Source organism: Protopterus annectens, chromosome 14.part0, assembly GCF_019279795.1.
Source record: "Protopterus annectens isolate FY-2018-M chromosome 14.part0, PAN1.0, whole genome shotgun sequence".
NCBI lineage: Eukaryota > Metazoa > Chordata > Ceratodontiformes > Protopteridae > Protopterus > Protopterus annectens.
The window spans coordinates 172,632,118-172,647,847 of NC_056748.1; the positions used below are offsets into that span (position 1 = coordinate 172,632,118).

Genomic DNA, 15,730 nt, shown 5'->3' on the forward strand with positions numbered 1-15,730 from the left:
CCGACAGGTTGAGCAGAGCTATTCTGATGCCTCATGAGTGGTCCCTGAACAGTCAGGTTGCGGAGCAGATTTTCCGCAGGTCGGGTCAGTCTTGCTGCGACCTGTTTTGCCAGCCCCCTCAGTACCAAATGCAGCAGTTACTTCACCCTTATCCCCCTCAGGGAGAGTCACCCAGGGACGGTCTAGTTCACGATTGGTCCTCCGGTCTACTGTATGCCTTCCCTCCTGTTCCTCTGCTGACAAAGGTTATTCAGAAAGAGCAATCTTTGGGAAGCAAAATGATTCTGATTGCTCCACACTGGCCTTGTCAAATTTGGTTCCCCTTTCTCCATCCCTACCTAATGGACGCCCCCTGGATTCTGGACCCACAACCAGATCTGCTGACTCATTTCTCAAGGCAGCTCCATCCCTCTCTTCAGACCCTCTGGTTGACAGCCTGACTTCTCCACTTCCATCATTAGTCAGGCTTCATCATTTTTCGCCAGAAGTGGTTCATATTCTGTCTTCCTCCCATAAGCCTTCCACCAGAAAAATATATTCCAGTAAATGGAAGAGATTTTCCATATGGGCGCATGCAAGACAAATTGATCCTTATATAGCTCCAAATTGGTCAGTCCTGGAGTTCTTCTCCATGATTTTCAACCAGGGATCAGCAGCTGCAACTGTTAAGGTCCAGTTGGCAGCTATTTCCATCGTTCACGTCGCTGATGAGCCTAGTCACTCATGGCACATAGACTTTGTAAGGAATTCCTGAAGGGCACTATGCTGCTTCATCCTCCAGTCTTTGACCCAGTTATGCCTTGGGACTTAAATTTTGTTCTACAATGTCTCACTTCACCCCTCTTTGAGCTTGCAGCCACTTGTGATTTAAAATATTTTACTTGGAAGACAGTCTTTTTGGTAGCCATCACTTCAGCCAGACATGTCTCGGAGCTTCAAGCCTCATCAGTTGGACCACCTTACTTGATTTTTTCATAAGGACAGGGTTTCTCTCAGACCAAACCTTCCTTTCTACAGAAAGTGGCTTCAGTTAGTAATCTAAACCAATCCATTGAACTACCTGTATTCTTTCCAGAGGTCTCAAACAAGGCAGAATTTAGATTTCATCAGCTGGATGTGCACAGACAGTTATGATTCTATTTACACAGAAGAAGGATCTTAGAAGATCGGATCAGTTGTTTGTCTCATTTTCAGAAAACAGGATTGGGTCTCCTGTTTCCAAAGTCACCTTGTCTAGATGGATCTCCAGTTGTATTTCCTTCATTTATGCTTCAGGTGGCAGGGATTTACCATTTTGAGTGAAGGCTCATTCTACCCGATCTGTGTCTACATCTACAGCCTTTCAAGCCAGGTTGTCTATGGTTGATATTTGTGCTGCGGCTACATGGGCATCTCCTCACACCTTTGTTACTCACTACAAGTTAGATTTGGTGTCCAGAGGCAGGTCTTCCTTTGGTTCCACAGTGCTCAGGAGTATTTTCCACTGAGCCTCCCAGGATTCAGGTGCTGGGGACGCTGTCCCACGGGTAAGAATGTAGGTGAGATTGGACTACATAACATCAAGAAGTTATGTACTCACCATAACGTTCGATGTATGTAGTCCATCTTGCCTCACATTCTTACTTACCCCCCTCCTTCCCCCATCCTGGAGGACCTAGGGGTTAGGTATGGTTTCAAAATTCCTTTATGGTTGGTATGTTCCTTCTCTGTGTGCTGTTGTGTGGAGAGTGAGTGATTTGAGCTCGCAGCAAACTAGATCTGGGAAAAGTGAGCAGTGCAGCATGGGATACCTTCTTAGCCCAGCCAATTGAAAGACTTTGAGCTAGAGTATGGCCAAGTCGGAGCCGAGGTTAGGCTCAGAACCCACGGGTAAGAATGTGAGGCGAGATGGACTACATATATCGAATGGTATGGTGAGTACATAACTTCTTGTTATGGATATAATAAATATTTCACTTGGAATATATACAAGTATATATTGCGCAAATAAAAACTGACATATAATGTATCGAGCCCCTGGGACTTGTGCCTGAGTTCAGAAAGCTAATCACTGTGGGGTAGAAACTGTTATTGTTCCGTTATGCATTTTTTGTCATTAACGGCCCAGCACACAAATGTCCTGCCATGCTTTTAAGATGGAAGGTCTTTGTTTGCATTCAAAATCAGGGTATTTAGGGGAGAGTTGGAAATGGCAGGCTTCCTTTGGTACCTCTTTGAATACGCTTCCTGTACATGTCTCTATGAAATAGAAAGGTGCTCAGGAATGTTTGTACTCTGTGCTGGGTTGCTGAGTTCTTGAAACATTTTCCAGTGTTTCTTTCCTTTTGGAGGATTACAGATTTTGGGCTGCAGTCAACCATATGCACTTTTATTAAGTCTTGATATTTAAAAATCAGACCCATTGAAATAGGCAGAAATTAGTGGTATTGACAGATATGTATTTAGCTGTTTGTGGTTTATTTGCAAGGGCCAATGTTCTTATGTTGTGGAAAAAGAAAACGTACACTTTAGACATTAAGAAATTGACCATCTGGTTGTGGAATAAAGCATGGGGGTTGAATTACATTTGTTGCCAACTTCTTCTGTTGGATCATTGACTGCTGTTTAATTGAGTTTTTCCTGTCATTGTTGTTCTGTTATTTATTCTTTACTTTGTTTCTACCTGTTTTTTTTTATTCTTTTGTATTTATAAGTTAAAATGTACCTCTACTCTTTTCGATAAAGTGCTGTGTAATCATTTCAGCTTTGGCAATGAAAAATTAATCTGCAGTGGGAATAGCCTTCTGAGCTTCCAGCATCAAAGGTAAAAACTACCTGTTGATCCACTGATGTGGAAATCTTTTTACTGATTAAGCTTTTCTTTGAGACCAAAGCTGTCAGCCTGTCAGCAGTAGTATTCATTGACTTAATCTTGTTCTTTTCTATTTAAGACCACTGACTTCAGTAAAATAATTCAGTGTCAGTCACACAGAGTGCTGAATGATTTACTATGTGATGGACCGCTGTAATTTTTTCTCAAGATGTGGTCCGCTTTGAGCCAAAGCTATACATGAAAAAAATACTAAAGCAGTCTTCAGCAGACCTTTATGTACAAAAACTTGTAATAGCCTTGTTAGTTTATTTTATAATCTTCTCACTATTCATTTATTTATTCATTCATTTAAACTGTTTTAATTGGTAATTGACTGTTCCACAGAGGACTCATTTCGGTTATAGCCTGAGAAGTGCAAAGAGGAGGTTAGAAGTAAACCCTTTACATTGTCCCCTGGATTTCAGATTCACTGTCCAACAGGTTCCAAGTTGTGAAAGCGGCTGGTTCCCTCTCTGAATGTAAGTTAGTAACTAGTGGGTGTCACACGTATCAGTTCTGGGCCCTCTCCTGGTGAGCACTTATTGTACAGACATGCAAGCCAGTATCCCAGATGTGTTTTTTTTATATAAACAAGACGCATCTTTATTAAATCATGTATGACATAAGCAATGCTATAATTTATATGAATTACAGTCAACCATAGTGACACAATCTCAGTTGCAAATATACATTCCAAACTGTGAGACACAACCCGTATCTGCAAACATTATTCATCACAACATATCCAGTCATTATTAGTCAACCATTACGTAGCTCATTCATATCCTGTCTTCTTTTAAACTTTGGTCCTCCTCTGCATGTATTGATCCCACACTTTGCATTTTTTTCCTTTGTAATTTGCTCCTACCCTCTTCTAAAGATCCCAGTTCAGTTGTAGGTCTAGTTGTTTCGTCTCTGTTACTATCTTCACTATTTCTAGTAAAGTTGGTTTAGAAATATTTAGATTTTCTAGTAATTCCTTTTTTGGCAGCCATTATAATTAGCCTCAACAAGGCTATGTCTAGGCAATTCGATTCTGTATCATATAAAAATTATTTCCTTAGTTACTCCAGTTTGTTCAACCAGCATCTCAGAGCAGTCTGCAGGGAATCTTTAAAGTCTCCCAACTCATTACACTCCCAGAAAATATGTTCCCAGTTACCTGTTTCTTACCCATCACACCCCCAACATTTGCTATGTACATGAGGAAAAATTCTTTGAAGTCTGCTTGGGGTATAAAATACCCATGTTAAACACTTCTAGGCAAAGATCCTAAATCTTCTAGAGTCTGTTGCTTGAGAGACATACGTATATTTCCAATTGTTTATTTGTGAATTGTCTAATTTCTCTTTCCAATCCTTCCTAACCTCCTTTGATTCTTATAGTTATCATGCAATATTTTATATGTTCTACTAATTATTCCTTTCTTAGTGACAACTTCTGTTATAGATTCTACTAAAACCTCTACCAGTGCTGGTCTTTCATTTAGGACCCCCCTGTTTCTTTCTCTTTCCCTGTACTCTGATATGGAAGACGATCGCTAGCCTGCAGTCCATATAAGTTCTTTTGTTTCTTATTCTGTTACCTCTCCCTCTCTAGTTATTTGCTCCCAATGCCTTGGTTCCTCTGCCAGTTTTCTCCAGTATATTCCCGTCCCCTCTTGCTTGTTGTCTGCATCCCTAATCGCAGTCATCTCTATTGGCAGAATCTCCTTTCTCCATTCCCATGTTGGCTTAGCGTTTAGAAGATCTTTTACTACTTTATGAATATAATATTTTGTATGATTATTGTTCTCCTTAAAGGTCTGCATCCAAAATCCCAGTCTCTCCCCGATACTTGAACCCCCCCCCCCCCCAGTTTCATCATCTCTTTCCACTTTGAATTACAGTTTTCTGCTTGTGCTATGTATAGGAACCTTAACTGTGTTTCCCTGAAATACCCCTTCAACTCGGGTAATCCCAGTCCACTCTGTTCTATTAGAAAAATAAATCCCAGCTGTATTGTTGATCAAGTCTATAGATAACTGCAGACCGGGCATTGTTATCCGCTTGTCCACTGGTACAAAACAGCTGTAGCAAGGACTGGAATATGCATGTGATGTCTCAAACTAAATGGAAAAAAGTACTGCAGATCAGTGTTTGGCGGAAAGGTTGATTCCTTACTTATCACTGTTTCACTATTCTGTTCCTACGGATTTACTACGCATTCTCTGAAAGAAGCTTGCAAAAGTGTCAACAAATTACTGAGATAAAAGACTGGCCAGTTTCTCCTCCCATATCTTTTCCTTCAGTGAGCTAGTCTCACATTTCCAGAGCTAGAATCTCGTGTTTCCAGCTTGGCTGATTCAACTAATTAGTCAACGTTGCATGACAATAAACTAATCACAGCCTGGTGTGTCATTAAAACTGTTGCCTCGTATGTCTATTTACTGTAGACTGATAAAGGATAAATCTGGAAGTATTTGTATAATATGTATGTGTTTAGAATAGTTGCTGTTAAGCAACTATTTCTTTCATTCTATAAGATGCCAAAAAAAAAAAAAAAACAACTTTTAGCACTACAACTAAAGTAACAGAAACAGAGATGTACCTAAACTTGGAAACTTTGACAAAAACTACTGATCCTACAGACTTACATTTCAGAAATTTTATGACAATGCGTATAAACCAGAGATGGAGAAGCCGATAAAACACACAAATATTTATGGAAGACTTAATTATGCCAACATTGGAGAAGGATAAGGCTCAGCATTTAAAACAAAGATGGGAAGACCTGAGATAAAAATGGTGAGACTAATCAGTTAACAGGAAGGTTTGGAGAAGCAGATCATATTTTTGTGAAAATTTGATGGCTAGGAAGAAAGAATCAGATAAAGATGTAGAAGGTTGTATTCAAAAATATTTAAAAAAGGGAGGGGAGACTACCAGCATTAAAGTTCTGGTGGCTTTATTATACATAGTGGGTAAAGGCCCATCACATAGTCACATTTCACTTTTAAACAATGAACATAAATCATTTGTCTGTACTAGATAAAATAATGGTGAAAAGATGTTGCCAGTGTTTATGGGTGTAAATCAGTGTGATTTTGTGGAGGGGAGGCAAACGTTTAGCAATATTAAAAGAGCAGTGATGATCCAGAAGGAAGCAGACTGTAAGAAACGCCACTGTTGCAGCTGCTTGAGTGGGTCTTGATCCACAGAAGGTATTCAGTTGAGTCAGCAGTGACTTTTTTGTAGCAGGACCGTTATGTTCCTATTTAGAGTTTATTGGGAGGTTAAATGAAGGATCAGAAGCAAGAATTAAGATGGAAAAGATTCCTCTGTAACTTAACAGAGGAACTAGGCAGGGATGCTGTCCTTACTGTTATTCTATAGTCACAGTCATTAACAAAGGAAATAAGGATTCACAAATTAAAGAATTTAACGTGTGTATTTATAAAGAAAAGTTAGCTTTATTTGCAGATTATGTCATTTTGTACTTTACAAATCATGAAAGGACAATGAGTTGCAGTTTTTTTTCATGATAAAATAAATGAAGATAAAGCAAAGGCTGTAGTGGTAAAAGTAATACTTATGGGCGTGTATGAATGGGTTCAGCATTTCTCACACTTCTGAGGAGGTGTATGGATTAAAAGTAATTCTGTTGTAGTAGCTAAGGGTATGTGGGGAGAGGCTAAACAAAAAGTAGTACGTTTGAGAAGCTGGAATCTTTTATGTATGCAGATAAAATGCAAAAGGTGAAAATATCTTTAGTCTCCTTTAGTCTTATGTATAGGTCAGTTACATTTTATCTACCAGAGGAGAAGTTGTGGCTGTTGATAGGGAATTGAAGGAATTTAAGGTAGGAAGGACAAGAGTTAAGTGGGATAAGTTAATTTTCTCCATATAGCAAGGTGGTTTAGATTTACCTTAAGTGTTCAGTTAAGGCTCATATAAAATATAGTTCTAGTATGTTTGAAAGTATATTTGACTGAAACACCGAATTTTGAAAAACAAATGCTGAAAAAGCAGTTGACTGAAAAAAAATTTAACTAAAAAGCAATTTATGACTGCATGTTTTTTTTTATTATGAGATTTGTTAGGGTAGTGTATTAGAGAATTTTGTGTGGACTAGTAGTGCTTGTTGTCAGGTTGTACACCCAGATTTGTAGACATTTTGATTTATGCACCAGTACTAATTCACTGTGTGCGTGGTGTTTTTTAATGCCGCGGAGGTACAGCGGTAGTGTTGTTACCTCACAGCAAGAGGTTCTCCCATTCGATTCTTGGCTGGGATTGGGAGTGCCTTCTGTGTGGAGTCTGCATGTCCTCCCCGCAGTTGGGTAATGTTCGAAAGAAATGCGTGCGTAAATGGGTGTGCCTTCATTGAAGGTTGGGCGTCGACCTGGCATAAAAAGCTACTGCCAATCATTTAGCGGACCGGAGTTCCGCTGTGGCGACCCCTTACCGGGAAAAGCCGAAAGACAAACAACTCCACTGTTGTGTGACCATGGAGTTAGAATAACTAATTAAGGAGATTGGGGGACTTTCCCCCTGCAGAAAAGCTTTCCGTAGTATAGACGTAGAGAATGTTTTCGAAAAAATGGCTTTTCAGTATAATGTCCTTTTGTATTTTCCAATGTTGTTTCAGTCAAATATACTTTCAAACATAATAGTACTGTATGTGTATGGACATGTGTATGTATAAAACTCAAGCTGAGAATTTTAAATGTGAATGAGAGTTACAATGATGAAATGGTGGCAGGGACTTGCAAGTCCTTAAAGGAAAACTCCACCTTAGAACTCGGAAATATATATTTTTTCATTGTATCTTTGTTTTTGAGCTATTTTAATGCTTCAAAATCACTCCCAAGTGCTGCTTTTACAATTTTAATGTGTTTCTCTCAAAATGGTGGATGATGGGGCCTGCCTTGGAAATGTGATCTTGTTTTCTTGCTTTCATTCCTTCTTCCCAGAATGCATTTCAAGTCTTCTTTATATGACTCATGCTAGACATAAGGAAGTGGTGCTGTTTTCTCATGCCATTAAGATTGAACGGCAGGACTGTGAAGCACTGTCATCTAAAAACACCTTCTGTAACAGAGCTGCTTCAATGTTTACCTGACTGAGCCTCATTTGTGTCTGTCAGAGCTTGTTCTCTGCTATAAATAGCTGTTAGCTACTTCCAGCAAAAGAAAGTAGGTAAGTAACAGATTTTTGTAAGAGGAGTCTTTTGTAGTCCTAAAAGATTTGACAAACCCTCCCCCATACTCTCATGCTGAGGTGTGAAAACTCTCACTGCAGTAAATGATCCTTGCTGTACATTTACAAGTGACAAGTAGTAGGACTATAAACTTTGTCTGTTACTTCCTAATGCCTTCAGTGGGAGGATTTTTCTCTCTTATGAATGATGTAGGCTTAAAATGTGCTTTGCTAGTTCCTCAATTATTTTTGTCATGTTCACCCTCTTTTCTATTTCATATTTATTTATACTTTGGAAACCAGGAACATGAGCTGGTCCCAGGAGTCTTTTCAGCCACAACTTAGGCTACATTGGCAAAGATAATAACAGTTATTAAATGTACTTGGCAATACAAAGAAAAAAAATACTGACATAAAGACATTGATCAAGACTGCATGTGCAACACATAGCCAGTGTGTGACGGTGACCAAGTAAATCATTGAGCAACATTTACTAGAATGTATACGTTAATACTTAGTATACTTTGTTGTTTATTATAAATAATTCATTGTGTGCACACAAATTGCCAATGCAGACGCACGCACACGCATATAGTGTGTGTGTTTCTTTACATGTGTATGTGTATAAAGTACATTTGTACAAAACGTATATGAGTGTGTGTATGGGTGGGTGGGGGGTGCTTGAAAATGGTAAATGCATTGATACTTAACAAGAAAAAATATGTTCTGACTTTTCTCTAAATGTTACAAAAATCTTTGATACTACATTTGTTATTTTATCTTAACAAATAAACTATTATAAATAACATTTAAAACTTAGCATTTCAGTACTGTGTTTCTGCTTATGTAAATTTGTCAGAAGAGGTGACAATTGCCTTTAAACCCCAGACTGATCTAATTGCTTTGTTTTGCTATGAAAGGGGAGTGTTAAGTTCTCCTCTCCTCTGCAGTAAAAACAGTTGAAAACAGTTCCACAGCTTTGTTTTTTTTTTTTTTATATCGGCTGCTGTGTTCCTGACATTAGCAGGGTTAATTGCCCATCTAAGACTGACAGCAGTACCTGACAGGGTAAACTAAATAGGAACCACTGTGACTAGCACTTGCTCTAGAACCTGCTGGAAAGCACTAGGAAGCCTTAAACTGATACAAGCACTCAACTCTCCTTGTTAATAAGGAGAAATTAATCGTAGGTACTAAACAGCCTATGATTGCAAAGTACCTTGCAAAGGTAAGGGAAAACAGCTCTTGTACTTTACAAAAAAAGCACCTAAACAGGCACGTCAAAGGGTCAACTTCCGGTGATTTCTTTTTCCACCTGGTGAATCTGGGCATAATGGAGCAATGCAGCAACTGCCTCCTGTACACAGACAACCCTGTCCTCCAACCACCCAACACTACAACCTGTGAAAGATGCATTTACATAGCCAAACTGGAAGCAAAGCTCTCTCCAGCCAAGATTGTGCTAGACAGTCAAGAGGAGAAGTTTTAACACCTGCACTACACCTCAAGCAACGCATAGCCCTTCAAAACCCACACCATCAACACCCACACATAGCAACACTAAACCCACATATGCAGAGGGCCCTTAACATTAACCTGCCCAAGCAACAAGGACCTCCGAAGCTGAAACTCAAACACCAGTCACAACCAAAGTGACACATAGCTCACAACACCAGTGTGCCACCCAACAACAGCCCCTAAGGCAAGACAACGTACTCAACACTTCAGTATGCCTGACTATAGAGTCACCTATGACTAATGTCCCATTCACCAGGCTGAGCAAGGAGAAAATTAGTCAGCTGCCTGTCTGGTGCCAGGATCCGCCACATAACTCATGCACTCAAGTCACTCCACAACAAGTACAAATACGACTCTGTCATTGTCCATGTTGGAGTGAATAACTTGAGACATACCTCCCTGGACTACATGAAAAGAGACATGGAAGAGCACTCGGATCATGTGGCCCAGGCAGGTATGACCCTAGCCCTGAGTATCATCCTGTCTTCGCCCAGAATGATACCACAGTATAAGGACAAAATGATTGACTTCAACAATTGGCTAAGCTTCTGGTATCATTCAAAGGGGATCCAGTATCTGTCTGCCTGGGATGACATGATCGACAAACCACGATGCTTTGCCAGAGATGGTCTGCACCTCTCACCCCTGGGATTTAGGTTACTGGGTAAAGCTCTTGCCACCACTATAGTGCCTTTTTTAGGTAAGGTTCAAAGGACAAAACCACCACCGTAACAGATACAAGCATGCAAAATCTGAAGGTAATGCTACTCAATGCTAGAAGTCTAAACCTCAAAATGCACTCTCTCGAAGCACTCCTCAAAATGGAGAACATCGATATCTGTGCAGTAACTGAGACCTGGTTCAGGACTCCAGAGAGCACCCCTGCAATACCAGGCTGCAACTCTTACCACACTTTTTGGCCACCAAACCAAGACGAAACACTAAAGGTGGAGGAGTGTCCATATTCACCAAGGATATTCACACCTCCAGGCTAGTTGCCCAACACAATGCATCTGAAATTCTCCAGGTGCAACTAACACTTGGTGAGACTGCAATCCAAATTGGGGCCCCCCACCATGCCCCAAGATTCTCCCTACACCTTTCTAAACATACTGGAAAATATTAAGATACAACCAAACACCCTAATACTGGTTGACTTCAACTACCCTGCCATTAATTGGGAAAAGTACTCCGGTACCAACACCTTTTCCCAACGGTTTTGGAATTCATAAATTCCAACGCCCTGGATCAACTAATCCATTGTCCCACCAGGGGCTCCAATATCCTAGACCTGGTCATTACCAACATGGGAGATAAATGCTCCACACCAGTGGCCACCCTCTCATTGGTCAGGTCTGACAATAAGCAAATCACCCTTGACATCCACATCCCACCCCCAGTAAGGAAACCTCCGTAAAAAACTTCTTCAAAGTCAACTTCATGCTACTTAAGTCAGAAGTGACAAACTTCATGGCACCCATGCAGATGGGAGCTGAAAGTTCGACTGCTGAATCCTAAACTAAGGCACTGTATGAGCACATCCACTTGTGCATGAATCGTGCCTTCTCAAATAGAATCCAAATGCTCTCCTCCAAAAAAAGGAATCCAATCTGGTGGTCCCCTGTCTTAAACTATTACAACAGAAGGAAGAAACTATTGCAGAAAACAGGAAAATCCCAGGATGCAAAAAAACTCCTTTGCCAGCCTCAATAGGAAGCTGAGATCACTCAAAATCCTCCAAAGATAGTTACAAAAATAAAATTGCCAAAGATAGATTCCAAAGACACCCACAAGGCATTCTATAGTTATGTCAAGAGTCTAAATGGCAATGTTCAGATCTGCTGTGAGCTACAACAGAATGGCATTAAATATACTGATCCCAAGCATATTGTCAATATCCTGGCAGATCGATTTAGTGCCAACTTCACCCCCCTCTCACCCCCTAAAGGGCCCATCTCACTACCAAAAGATTGCCAAATTCCAGTAATCACAGCCACACAGGTAGAAACTGCACACTCCAAAGCTAAGAATACAGCATCCATGGGATCAGATGACATCCCAGGCTGTGTACTACATGAACTACAAAATGAACTGGCACCTCACCCAAGTGTCATGTTTAATGATAGCCTCACCTCAGGCTTCATGCCCACTGAGTGGTGCACAGCTACAGTTATCCCACTCCACAAGGGGGATCCACCTTGGATCCCAGGAACTACCATCCCATCAGTCTGACAAGCCTGATCTGCAAGGGCATGGAACGCATTATCATGGAACTTTTATAAACAAAGACATTGATAACCTTCAAACACTGGACCCCAACCCAGTTTGGGTTCGTGAAGGGCCGATCTTGTCTCCTGAACCTGATTGACTTCTTCAAATCAGTCTCCAGAGCTGTGAAAGAGGGTAAGGCGGCCCACACAGCCTATCCAGACCTCGCCAAGGCCTTTGACACCATCCCCCACTCTGGAATCATAGATAAACTTACTAAGCTGGGCATAAATCCCTACATCACTCGATGGGTTGCCAACTGGCTTACTGACAGAACCCAGACTGTAAAGGTAGCCGACTCCAAGTCCAGCTCCAGATAAGTGGAGTACCTCAGGGTTCAGTCCTGGGACCGTTCTTGTTTGGCATCTACTTCTCTGAAGTGCAGGCCAACACTAAGGGACTCTGGCTAACAAAGTTTGCAGATGACTGCAAACTGGGAGCCATTACTGAATCCCCAAATGATGTGGGTATTCTACAAAAGGGCCTTACAGAAACAGATGCTTGGTGCCAGAGCCATGGGGTCAAGCTTAATGCTAAGAAATGTATAGTTATCCCCTTTGGGAAAAAAAATGTATTCATGAATTACCACATAGGTGCCAGCACACTAAACACCGAAAGTGTGATGAGAGACTTAGGGACACAGGTGGACAGTGGTCTCACCTTCGATAACCACATCTCCACAACAGTCAGGAAATCCTTTTATGTGGCACACCTCATCACTAAGGGCTTTTCATCCAGAAAAAAGGAGGTCATTGTCCCACTGTACTCATCCCTCATTAGACCCATTATAGAGTACAATGCCCTGTTTGGTATGTACCTCACAAGACAGCTGCAACAGCTGGAAAGGCCACAGAAATACCTCACTAAAAGAATCACAGGCCTAAAGCAGATGCCCTATGCTGACCGTATAAAAAAACTCCAGCTGTACTCCGTGGCATATTGTCTACTCAGTGGTGATCTCTGCTTAACATACAAGGCCATGTCAAACCCTGAGCTGTTGGACATGCTCCACTTCAGGAAATCCCAATCCCTCAGAGCCACACGCTCCAGGGATCTAAACCTTGTCATCACAATGAACAAAACATGCTGGAGGGATAGATTCCTGACCGAGAGACTCCCCATACTCTTGAATAGACTGCCCATACATGTCAAGCAGAGCGCCTCCTTGGCCCTCTTCATCAGGAAACTTGACGATTGGATGGGAGATGGGAAATTCACCCCAGGGATCACATCAGTCGTCCTGCTAGACAGGGGTCCAGGGAAGTAAATATTGTGAGAAGAAATATCCTGGGAATTGTTTGGCTAGGCTTGTATCGGCCCTAGGGCAGATAGTTCATAGGGTGGTACTAGGCTATGTCCATGATATGTCATACAGATGGAGACTAATTTCTTTGCAACGTCAGTGAGAAGTTAAGTTTAAAAAAAAAAGTAGGTGGGCTTTCCCTTCCTTTGACTCCAGTGCAAGGAGATAAAAGTTTTAAAAAGTACAAGCAGGTTTCTGGTACCTACACAATGCTGGAACAATATTGTAGGTAGAAAAGAAACCTAACGATTGAGTTAAACTGTATGAGAGGGTGCAGTTTTCCTTTAAGGAGCATGACTACATCCAAACAGAATGTGAAGTAACAAAGTATTCTAAGACGCAAGCTAACACGGGACTAAGGAAAGGAGATTTTATTAATAGGGTGGACGTCAAGTATGAGTATAGAAAATCTATAAGGGGAGGGCCTGGAATTTACTGAAAGAAATTTGCAAAGGAACACAAGAAATAGTGGGATGAGGCCAAATAGAAGTTTAGACTGCAGGTTAGAGACCAGGGGGATTCATAAAGGTTACCATAAAGTGTACTGTATGCGCACACTTTTTATTTAAACTTTGAGTGAATAGACAGCAAAGCATTGCGCTATGACTGCTCTTGATTTAGGAAAAGTTGCAGATTGCTAAAGTAGCAAAGAGAAAGAGGTAGGGAAGTACTTAGTGACAGACCATCTCTGGTAGAATTTTAGTTGGAGTTAACAGACGGTGCTTTTAAGATGATTAGTAGGACATATAAAATATTGCATGAACACAGTAAGAATCGGAGAAAGTTTGGAAGAAGAGAACAGCAGCAGTTTACAAAGGAACAGTGGTAAGAAATCCCAAGTATTCATTGATGCGTAGGGGGTTTAGAATTTTTGCATTGAAGTGTTTGCATAGCTATTTTTATACCGTGTTATGATTTGAGTTTTTTTTTTCTTCTGGTAGATAGCAAATGCTGGTATGCAGTATAAAGAGATGGCAGATTTTAAAATTCCCTACTTAGATGGAAATGTTAGGGAAACAAATGGTTGTAGCTAAGGAACTGTTTATTTTGAGCTGGGATGTAAGAGTTGAATTGCCAGGTCTGTGTCATACTGTTGAAGGATCCCTTCAGCGAACCGCTATTCATCAAGACAACAGCATTGAACAGTCCATTCAGCAAACGTTTACCTTGCCGGATGCTACCACATAAAATTACATTAGTTGGCCAGCTGCCGAGTGAGTTGTATGTTTACTTTACTTTTCTGTTTACTTGACTTATTCAGAGAAAATTTATTTAAAGAAAGTGGAATTTGTGACAGCAATACATGCATAATGAGTGTAGCTGAGCTTTCCCTAGAGGTAGTGTGCTTGCCAGCCTAACTGCCTAGCCTGCTGTGCCACTAATGTCCCAGGACTCTGCAGTTGTGGTTTACCATCACACAGCCCCCTAGATTTCTACTACATAAAATGGCCGAAACTGAGACTATAGAGTATGCATACAAGTTTGTAATTTGTGTGTAACTAATTGTAATTACTTTTTTGGCTGTAACCCCTTGCAAGCAAGCTGCTTCTGAATTCCAGCAACCCCTGAAATCCCTATGACTGCTCACTCAGTCCCGAGTCTCTAAAAGCCTTTCCCAGCCCCTTAAATTAGTTTGTTTCACCAAACCAGGCTGCCATCGCTACTTGTAGCAAAACGGCCTATGCCTAAACCCAGTAGCAGCCCTGGAAAAGCTCCCCACAAAAACTGTAACCTGGCTGATTGTTAAATTTCTCTTACCTCGTGATAGCGGAGATCAGGTGAAGCCCCACTTCTCTGTTCGCCCTCACTGCGCTCAAGCTCACTTCGCTCCTCTACCCTGCCCCCAATTTCCACCAGTCCCTACATCTACACTTATACCTAGCCGCAGTCAACGTGACTCCCAATCAGCACCAATCAACTGTCTCAACTAATTTAATCACATCCCAAGAAAAACCTTACCACCTATCCAACCATTTTCACATTCCAAACCCACCCCTCCCCACCCCTCATCCAGCACATTATATCTTCCTTCTCCTACCAGACCCTTATAATGCAAATCCTATTACCATTGCTCTTACTAGCACTCGCGTCCTTATCCTATACTACATACATACATCCAGCAACCTAAACAGCACCTCCTACCACACAACACACACTGTAATGCACACCATTATCCATATAAACTTTAAAATCTGCTCAACATTATTTAACAGTAGCATTATTTTACACACTAAGACCCACCTACCAACTGCTGACAATAGGAAAGCAGTCTATGTATCCCTCTTAATCCTTAATCCACGCTACTAAGAACATTCTTATTCTCGGTATAACACGGCTTGTAGCAGGTGACATACACCCAAACCCAGGACCACCATTCACTTCCCCTCCCAATAAAATTCAATCTTATCTGCTAATCATTAATATTAACACCAGAAGTATTTGCAGCCAACTCCCTGACCTTCATTCGTTTGTAACCCACTAATCCCCTGACACACTTACTATTACCGAGTCATGGCTAAAACCAAATATCTCATAGGTTCATAGGTCGGCCCAAGGGCCTATGTAAGACTAGCCAGCAAGGTACCATAGCTTATGCCACCCAAGAAAGTT

The 15,730-nt window shown here is 41.0% G+C and overlaps 1 protein-coding gene across 1 annotated transcript in view; it reads left to right on the plus strand.

The window, feature by feature from the left end:
- Positions 1-15,730, plus strand: part of DCLRE1A (DNA cross-link repair 1A) — a 1,235,225-nt gene that overhangs the window by 621,519 nt on the left and 597,976 nt on the right. The window lies entirely within an intron of this gene.